Here is an 11,231-nt window from a genome sequence, read left to right as displayed (position 1 = left end):
ATCAAAATCCGAAATTCTCGACCATGAAATTAGTTCAATTTTCGATTCCAATTCTGTTAGGCCAACGTCGGGGGACTAAAGAACGTGCTGCAAGCAGTCCTGGAGACAAAGACCGTACAAAAAGTGATTTATACATCGTCGTTTTTCGCACTCAGCTCCGCCGACGGTGACATCGCCCTATAGACACAGACCCAGCACGAAAAGTTCTTCTGCACGGAGAAGAAAGAAAGGGTGAAAAGTGTGAGGAGAGAGGCAGGGACTTCCAATTGGGAAATGACCTGGGAAGAAGCTTGAGGCATTCGTTGGAGACGACCATCCTCTTAAGGCTTCTCCAAATGACCCAGTTGTCAATGAGAGCTTTAATCCACGACTACAAGTAGTCACCCCACTCATGAGGGACCAAATTGAAGTTGGTGAAATGAGGCTTTCCCTTCAAAGCCAAACACTTGAGCTCCGGAAGCCTCTTGATCACTCTCTCCAAACTGATCGTATAGGTTGGATCCAAAGATCCCATCACTTGGTCCCTCTTCAAATTCTTATCACTGTGGGCTCTAGGATTGGGTTTTGGGATGAGGAGGATGGGTTTGGATTTTGGGATGAGGAGGATGAAGGTTTAAAGCAGGAGTAGCGATGAAGAAGAGGACGAAGACAATGGTGAAGAAAGGAGAAATGAGAGATGTTGATTTCATTGTTCGTCCTGGGAAGAAGAGTATCGAGGAGAAAGAAGAAGGCGAGAGTTTTATTTAATTTTTAATTTTAATTTTTTTTATTGTTCAAGTGGAGTCAGATTAACACATGATGCTCAATCATTATCTACGTAAGCGCCACATCACAAGTTAACGATTATTTTAATAAAAACTTAACGAATGTATGAAAGTATTCCAGAACTATCACTTTAAGTACTAGACTAGGATGTGAAAAACTTAAAATATAGAAAACTAAGAAACTTCAAAGGAGTAAACTTGATAATTACATGGTTGAAAATGTGCACCAGGGAAGTCCTCGTGGTTGCAAGTCGCTCACTGATTCAAAAGCTTGGGTACAATGGCCCAACTCTATGGGCCTCCTTTATCTACCAAGCCCTTTTGTTTGGGCCATGGCTTTATCATGTTACTTGGTAACTATTAAACAAATGAAAAAGATATTATGTTGAAGGCTGTTCTCTGCGAATTTTTTTTAAAACTTCGACAGTACGAAATTTTTTTTATTGAATATAAAAAAGCTACACCTGGTCTTGGGAAGACATAAACATTACTCATCATAACACAAGAAGAAATAATAAAGGAAAAAATACAAGAAAAGAGGGATCTTTAAACTATACAAATCAAAGTTAATCCAGCCACTCAGTATTACAGTCTAATGGTATTCCTCTTCATTTGTTAGTGAGAGGTATTAGGTTCGAATCTCTTAGATGGCGAATTCGATACCAAATTAGGTTACCCATTGTGTGGCTTAACCAAACTCTCCCCTCTCCGGCTTAACCGAACTCCCCTCTCTCCTTAGTGTAAAATATATCATTGTACTGAAAAAGAAAAAAAAAATTAAAAGTTTATCCTTGGTATAATTTCCTTGAAATTTCATAAGTAAACTATAAATGCGATCACATCTATGTTCTAAGTTTGGGAGATTGTCTGCTGTCATGTTTGCTTCCCTATAAGCTTGTTGAAGTTGTATGTTGGGAATTTGTTTAGATAAGTGTCAAATAATTTGGTTTGTAAGGAAAACCAAGAAGAACGATGGTTTAGATAAGTTTAGATAAGTAAAGTCCCCTTTCAAACAATTATAGAAAACCAAGAACGATGGTTTGTAAGGAAAAATGTTAAGTATGTGCGTCATTATATATGTTACCTATCGGACATTGGTGAGACGTAAAGCATTACCCTTTTGTCTGCCCATTTGAGGGTGTTAATAACATACCTCACTCTTGTCGCTCTTCATGTTTCTTTACCTACTAAATGAAGGGATGATTATCAAGTGCGCAACAAGGGTGAATAATCTTCTCAAATTTCTTATTCCACGCAAATTTCAACCAATAACTAAATCTCAAATTTCAGCATTTAGAAATTCGTCTTGACCAAAGTTGACAGAGAAATGCTCGCAATCTTTGCTCATGTAGAATTTCTAAGGACACAGCCAGCACCAATGAAATGGCCACCCCTTTACGACACCTACCGAAATTAAGTTTAAATTAGTTCTCTAGAGGAGGCTCTCAAGGAACGGCATACGTTCATTAGCAATTTGTTTTTAATATGTTTCATGTGACTAATTTTTCTTGTTGTTGCCTTTATTCGATGTTTTGCAATTGTTTTGGTTTCTGGAAAAATAGTCCAATTACGCTCACTATGATTATCCAACCTCCACTGTAATTGCCACATTTTCATCGGGGAGATTTTGTCCTAATTAAACAAATAAATTGAAGATGGAAAAGCAAGTTTTCTTTTACAATATTTATATTTTATGTAGGAAAATATTAGGGAAACATATTTTGTAAATAACATGATATAGTGACTGATGATTGGATTCTATTTTTAATGATTTAAAGGTTGACTCTAACCACCAATGGGTACATCATGTGATCTATAAAATATGTTCTATAAAAATAGTCTCTCTAACATTAATACTCTTTTCCAAAGGGAATTGTTATTAGTATTCCAAAAATTTCATTTGGCAGTCCAAACTTTTTATAATTAGAAAGAAAAATACACTTATGAAGAGTGTAGAATAAGATTTTTGGAATACTAATAACAGTTCTTTTTCTAAAATAGCACATATGCTATTATACTAAATAATTATGTCACACCGTCCACTTTATCAGATTAATGATAACTTGACACATTTTTTGGTGCTGATTAGTATGGTTGATGCTCAATGTCCAGATATCAACCACTTTCCCCACTAACCACACCAACCATATGTATCCTTATCGTTTGATGAGAAATTGAGAAGCTGCCATGGTTTCTTCACTGGCATTGTCATCTTTGTTCAGAATCCGGGCCCGGCCAGAGTCCGTATGCCTACAATAGTTTTTATGTGCAAATATCCAAAGATCCAAAGATCCTATTTGTTAATTCTCATCTATCTTTTGTTTTGGATTCAAGTTGTGGTCCTTTTAGGGTAAAAGTGAAATGCAAGTAGTAGTGCTACTACAAGAAAATGCAGGAAACAGATATATTTGAATGCAGATGGAAAAAAACAACATAAATATGTAAGACTCTAGAAACGTATACTGTCGATTTGCCCTAGCAAACAATGGAATTCGGTCTTGTAAGATTTAGGGTTTAGAGTTTAGGATCTCGGTTTTGCCGTTCTTTTTAAACAAGGTATTAATTTTGAAGCTAAGTCAAAGTTGAGGGTTCAAATCCACAGAAGTTGGATTTTGTTATCTATCATGTTGTTCCTGTACCATTCGTTCTACACCATTGCCACCTGAAATCAACAAAATGAGCACTATGTCATGGACGGAGTCACTGAGTTGGTTTAGGTTTAGGTTTAGGAAAAACAACAACCATTTGATTTACGACAGCCATTTGATTTGACTGAGTTAAGTAGTACTTACCCCTTCTTGTCCGTCTTTCCCTACTAGCTAGTCTATTTTATAATTAAAAATCAATAATCTCAATGACATACACGGTAAGCTTTAGTTAACTAGTTTTATATTGTAAATGACGTTTTACTGTAGTAATGTAAATCAATCATACTTATATCTTGGTATAGATTCAATCTCCATGGAATTTTCTTCTTTTTAATAACTAACTTTTTAATTAAGTAACGCTATCGTTCTATTACTCTTACTTTTCAAACGTTACTTCCAATAACCTCTACTAATACAAACAGTTTGTGCGCTAAACTCAATGAAAGGTGATAGCTGATTTACCCAAGAGGTAAGGGGAGAAGACTTAAGATGTTCCGCACATCCCCACATCCAGCAAATCTTAAACCTTTTTTATTCTTTTTTTATTTTATAACTTTTTATAGAAATATAGTTAGCGTTTTGAAACCCTTTTAAAAGAAGTATCAAACAATTAAGAAGTTAATCCTAAATTGAAGTTCACTTACTTCAAGTATTAAAATTAGAATTTAGATGAACCTAGCAACTATCTACAGTTCATAGATTCTAATGTCCGATACAAGCAACCCCAACAATTGCTTTTATTTTACACCATCTACCTGTTTTAATAATCCAGATCCTACTGGATTTGGTATTCAAAAATAATTGAGTCAACCATTAATGTTTCATTATATATAAAAATATACATTGTCCATGAAATTATGACATTGAAGTTTAAGGGAAAATTTTCTATGACAGGAATATAGTCAGCGATGCTCTATGGCATAGAATATTGGACGATCAAAAAACAACACGTGCAAAAAAAGAGTGTAGCAAAGATGAGAATGCTTTTTTGGATGCGTGGACACACGAAAAATGATAGGATTAAGAACAAGAATATCCAAGGTAAAGTGACAGTAACCACAATTGAAGATAAGATGAGAGAAAATCGATTAAGATGGTTTGGACACGTGAACCAAAGACTTAGCGATGCTCTAGTTAGAAGATGCGACTATGATACGGAGACTCCGATCAAAAGAAGTAGAGGAATACCTAGGGAAAACTTTGAAAGAGACTATAAGAAAAGATATAGGGTACTTGGAGCTAATGAAGATTTGGCGCAAAGCCGAACACAATGATGTTCTAAGATTCTTAAAGCCGACCCCACTTAGCAAGATAAAGCTTAATAGTTGTTGTTATACATGAAATTATGAAAAAAAATATAAATTTAAATCACATAAAAAGATGTCACTAAACTATAGAGATGCAATAAACTTTTAGTTTTCATTTGGGTAAACAAAATTGTAAGTTTTCATTTTTATTTGATGAATTTAAGAAAATGGTCAAATACAAGGTTTAGTATAAATCGTAAAAGTATTAGTTATTCTTGACAGGGTAAACGTATTAGTTGCAATGTATTTGATGATGAGATACACTACAAATTATGGACTCAAATTAATTAAACTAACTACAAATTATTTGAATTCTATGCATCCCTCTTTTTACTTATTTTATAAATAAATAAAAACCTGGCACCTTTCGATATGTGTTTTTTTTTTTAACAAACGATAGAACATTTGCAATAAATTGTAAGAAGGGAGTTTTGAACATGAGATCTCAGATATAATGATGAATAATCTTAATCAACTGAGCTACAAACCACTTGCTTTTATAAGTCATTTCTCATTCATTTGAGTTTTTCTTATATATTTTATCTCCTTTTTGTACTTTTAATGAGTTAAAGTGTAAATTTGTAATGGTTGGATTCTATCTTTAATGATTTAAAGAATATGATTCTAACCATCAACGAGCACATCATGTGATCTACAAAATATAGTCTATAAAAATAATCTCTCTAACATTAATACTCATTTCTAAAATAGCACACATGCTATTATACTAAATAATTATGTCACACCGTCCACTTTATCAGATTAATGATAACTTGACACATTTTTTTTCAGTGCCGACTAGTATGGTTGATGCTCAATGTCCAGATATCAACAATTTTCCCCACTAACCACACCAACCATATGTATCCCTATCGTTCGATGAGAAACTGAGAAGCTGCCATGGTTTCTTCACGGGCATTGTCTTCGGAGTTCAGAATCCGGGGTCGGCCAGCTTCCGTATGCCTGCAATAGTTTTTATGTGCACCAGATGTTAGCCTGCGCAAATTTTGGTGTTATTATTTTTTGGTTTTGGGTTTTGGTTTCTGACCATATATGGTCAAGACTAGAGACAGAAATCATGGCTAGCTATTTTGCTAGCCAACAGATACATAGCTTTCCTTTGTCCCAACTGATACAACACAGTAGCCTTCAATTAACCGTATGGGAATATATAACTAGCCCGACTGACAATATTCCGAGCAAATCTCACACTCAAAGGGCAAGATCCAAAGATCCTATTTGTTAATTCTCATCTCTCTTTTGTTTTGGATTCAAGTTGTGGAATAGAATGTGGTCCTTGTAGCTGAAAAATCCCTGTCATGTTTTCACAATCTTTAGGGTAAAAGTCAAATGTAAGTAGTAGTGCTACTACAAGAAAATGCAGGAAACAGATATTTGAATGCAGATGGAATTCAAGCGGTTGGTGGGAGGTATATATTAACTGAAGGAATCAAAATAGAAAAAGCAACATATATATGTAAGACTCTAGAAACGTATACTGTCGATTTGGCCTAGCAAACAATGGAATTCTGCCTTGTAATATTAGGGTTTAGAATTTAGGGTTTCGGTTTTGCCGTTCTTTTTAAGCAACGTATTAATTATGAAGCTAAATCAAAGTTGAGAGTTCAAATCCACAAATGTTGGATTTTATTCTATCATGTTGTTCCTGTATCATTCGTTCTACATCATTGCCACATGAAATCAACAAAATGTGCACTATGTTATGGACTGAGTCACTGAGTTGGTTTAGGTTTAGGAAAACAACAACCATATGATTTACCATAGCCATTTGATTTGACTGAGTTAAGTAGTGCTTGCCCCTTCTGGTCGGAAAGGGATCCTCTCCGGATTTCTTTCACCAAATCCTCCAACCGGGTCCTTGAAATTTGATCCAACAGCTAAAAACAAGGGCCCCCTTTAAAAGTTATAATAATTTTAGCCGTTGGATAAAATTTTAAGAGCCCAGATTGGTGGATTTGGTGGAAAGGATCCATAGTGGATCCCTTTCCCTTTTGGTCTTTCCCTAGTAGCTAGTCTATTTTATAATTAAAAAATGGTAAATAATCTCAATGACATACACGGTAAGCTTTAATTAAATAGTTTTATATTGTAAGTAGCATTTTACCGCGATAATGAAAATTAATTATGTTTGTATTTTGGTGCGGATTCAATCTCTGTCGACTTTCTCTCATTCTAACAACTAATTATTTAACTAATCAACGCTATCGTTCTACTAGTTTTATCTTTCAAACGTTACTTCTAATAACCTCTACTAATACAAATAGTTTGTGAGCTAAACTCAACGAAGGGTGATAGTTGGTTTACCCAAGAGGTTAAGGGGGAAGACTTAAGGCCATCTCCAACCGAAGGAGGGCTAGAGGGCTGTCTTTAGCCCTATAGCCCTCCAAGAAATTAATATTTTAATGAACAATGTCAGGCTATATTTCTTACCATCTCCAATCGAGGGGGCCAAAGGGCCATAGACCAAACATAACTATGTGATAAAAAACCATCTTCAACTGAGGATGCTAAGGGGCAATAGGCCAAACATAATTTATTATTTTAATTGAGTTAATATGGTTACTTAAATTAAACTACCTCAATAATTTTTTAAATAGGATTTCGAGTGACACGTGTCACTAAAGTGAGTAACTCTCCAGATTTCTTGTCAATATGTAGTCTCAATAATTTTTCAGATAGGATTTTGAGTGTCACGTGTTGATATGTGAGTAATTTTTTAGATTTCTTAATGATATGTAATCTCAATTTTGAGTGTCATGTGTTGATATGTGAGTAACTTTCTAGATTTCTTATTGATATGTAATCTCAATAATTTTTCGAATAGGATTTCGAGTGCCACGTGTCGAGATGTAATTGGTTGTGCAAATTTTAGATAGGATTCTTATTTGTGTGGTACTTCTTATCTTCAACTTCCAATGTCCATAAATAAGGTGGATATTGGGGTATAATTCACACACCCATCTTTGCCATTTCCAATATCTCTTTCAATTCAAGTTTGCAATGAATTCCAACTTTGGATCCTCTTCGCATTCCAACTAGGAGCCCTTATCCAATTCCGAATTGGAAGCTAAATGGGCGTAGATGAGACGAGAAGATGAGGAGTTTGATGAAGAAGATTAAGCATGGTGCAACACAACATATATGGCAACAATGGCTAGGGTCATGGCGTGTGAGGCAACTGAAGAACAACCTCAATGAGGTGGCTCTATTGCTAGTCGCTCTTACAAACCACGAAATAGAGAGACAGCGCATGATACTCTGATGAACAACTACTTCAACCCTAACTTGATGTACACCGAAGAGGATTTCAGAAATTGCTTCTGGATGAGGCGTCATGTCTTCGAGCATTTACTTCATGATGTCTAACATGTCAATCCATACTTTCGAGAGAAGTTGGACAGAGCAGGCTGTCCTGGTTTCTTACCTCATCAAAAGGTTACTATTGTACTCTGAACGCTGGCATATGCCTCCACAGCTGATGTGATAGAGAATACATATGGTATGTCTAAGTCTACATGCCTTGATAATCTTGTTGAATTATGTCACACAGTTGTTCAGATTTACAAAGAGGAGTACCTCCGTAAACCAAATCAAGCAGATCTGGATCGGTTCTTTCGCAAAGCTAAAGACCGTGGCTTTCCGGGCAAGATAGGGTCATTAGATTGCATGCATTGGCAGTGGAAGAATTGTTCCACCAGATGGCAATGAGGCTTTAGCGAAAGATCGAGAAAGCCAACTATTGTGTTATAGGTGGTTGTCTTGTTTGACACATGGATCTGACATGCTTTCTTTGGAATCCCAGGATCCCAAACTGACATCATAGTACTTGGGCATTCACCCATCTTTAATGTTGTTTAATGGCTTAGGTAGTTATAGGAAAAAAAATTAGATTTTTTTTTTAATTTTGTCAAAAAAAAAAACAAAAAATTCAAATCCAACGGTAACCTGGTGTCAACGAGCCGTTGCTAGCTGGCGTCGTGTTGACGCCAAGTAACCGTTGGCATTTGAATTTTGGGCTGGCCCGGGGTTGGTTGGATTGGGCCAACCGATTGGCCTGATTTCCCATTTTTGGCCTGGTGCGGCCCACGAGCCCTTTAGCCTAGCCTTCTGTTGGAGAAGGTTTTTGTGTCATTTTGAGCTATTTTTAGCCCCATAACCCTTTGGTTGGGTCAGTTGGAGATGGCCTAAGATCTTCCTCACATACCCACAGCCAACAAATCTTAAACCTTTTTCCATTCTTTTTTCTTTAACTTTTTATATAGTTAGGGCAACCCCAACAATTGCTTTTATTTTACATCATTTACCTGTTTCAACAATCCATGTCCTGGAAGGGATCCTCTCCCCCAAATCCACCAATGCAGGCCCTTGAAAATTGATCCAATGGCTAAAGTTAATATAACTTTTAAAGGGGGGGGCCTATTTTTAGCCGTTGGATCAAATTTCAAGGGTCCGGATTCGTGGATTTGGTATTCAAAAATAATTGAGTCAACCATTAATATTTCATTATATATAATAATCTGCATTGTCCATGAAATTATGATATTAAAGTTAAAGGAAAAATTTTATAGGACAACAATAAGGCCAGCGATGCTTTATGACAAAGAATATTGGGCGATAAAAAAGCAACACGTACCAAAAATGAGTGTAGTAGAGATGAGAATGCTTTCATGGATGCGTCAGCACACGGAAAATGATGGGATTAAGACGAGGATATCCAAGGTAAAGTTAGAGTGACCGTAATTGAAGATAAGATGAGGAAAATTGGTTAAGAGATTTTGAAACATGAACTGAAGACCTAGCAACGCTCTAGTTAGAAGATGCAACTATGATACATATGTTCCAAGCAAAAGAGGTAAAGGAAGACCTAGAAAAAGACTTTGAAAGAGACTATAAGAAAATATATGGAGTATTGGGAGCTAACCAAGACTTGGAACAAAACCTAACGCAATGTCGTTTTATGATTCATACAGCTGATCCCATTTAGCGAAATAAAGCTTGATCGTTGTTGTTGTACATGAAATTATGATATAAATTTAAACCACATAAAAAGATGTCACTAAATTATAGAGATGCAATAAACTATAAGTTTTCATTTAGTTAAAAAAATTATAAATTTTCATTTGTATTGATGAATTTAAGAAAATGGTTAAATATAGTGTTATAGCATAAATCATAAAAGTAATAGTTTTTTTTTTTTTTTTTACAGGGTAAAGGTATTAATTGCAATGTATTTGATTAGATACAGTTATGGACTCAAATTAATTAAACTTTGTACGATTAATTATTGAATTCTATGCATCCCACTTTTTACTTATTTTCAGAAGAAAAAAATACTTGGCTTCTTTCTATGTATAAGTCTTTTATTTTTAACAAACGATACAATATCTATATTAAACTACGAAGAGGGAGATTTGAACATGAGGTCTCAGGTGTAAGAATAAATGCTCTTAACTAATTGAGTTACAAAACACTTGTTTCTATAAGTCATTTCTCAATTCAACTTGAATTTTGAGTTTTTTTTATATATATTTTATCTCCTTTTTGTACTTTTGATGAGTTAATTTGTAAATTTGTAATTGGTAATGCTATCCACACATTTTTTTCAATTTCTAATCTTCAGGTCAAATAAATTGAAGAAGATCAAGAATTAAAAAATAACAAAAATGTGTGGAAGACAAAAGTAAGTGTGTTAATAACACTATCCGTTCGTAACAATGTATGTGCATAAGGAATGGGCCAATTGTAAGCTGAGTCTTTTTGTATCCAAATTTTCATAGGTACAAAATCATGTACAATACAGAAGTTTAAGACTTGCGAGCAATTACTACACGAGTAGCAACCTCTCCCTGAAAAATCAAAGATAATAATAAATAGTAAACTTTTAAAGCCTAGTGCCACTTATCATTAGTAATTGCGATCAAGCCATTAGGGCCAGGACAAGCTGCATGATTAGCGTACTTAATTAATTAGATTAGTGGTTGGCAGATAAAAAAAAAAAAATTAATTAGATTAGTGTACAAAACAAATTTTAGGCAAAATAAAAAAATAAAACAAATTTCAGGCCATTGGATACGTGTAATCTTAAATGATTGGAATAGTTTCTGATCTCTATGATCCAAGCCAGAAAGCAAGTGACCTAACCCAACCCAACCCAAGACTGAACCACCATGTTTGGGACCCAAATGAGAAATAAAAATAAGAAGATGTAATTAAAGTTTGGTCCCTGAAGTTTAGTGGTGGTTTCACTTTGATCCTCAATTTGTCGTCCCAAGTTGATCACTAAAAATTTGAAAGTACGTTAAATAATGACATTGTGACAAGTCAAATTACAAAATTCGACAAGATGTAAATGGCTAGTATAACTCAGTTCAGCTAATTCCTTGGTTGGAGTGGATTGTTGTGGCAATTATGTAAACAAGAAAATTGTTTGGAACGACTCGAAATCAATGTATTAACAAAATGAGTAATTAGATTAACCAAGTTGTGCTACT

Source organism: Pyrus communis, chromosome 12 (genome assembly GCF_963583255.1).
Source record: "Pyrus communis chromosome 12, drPyrComm1.1, whole genome shotgun sequence".
Classification (NCBI taxonomy): Eukaryota; Viridiplantae; Streptophyta; class Magnoliopsida; order Rosales; family Rosaceae; genus Pyrus; species Pyrus communis.
This window is presented reverse-complemented; position numbering follows the sequence as displayed.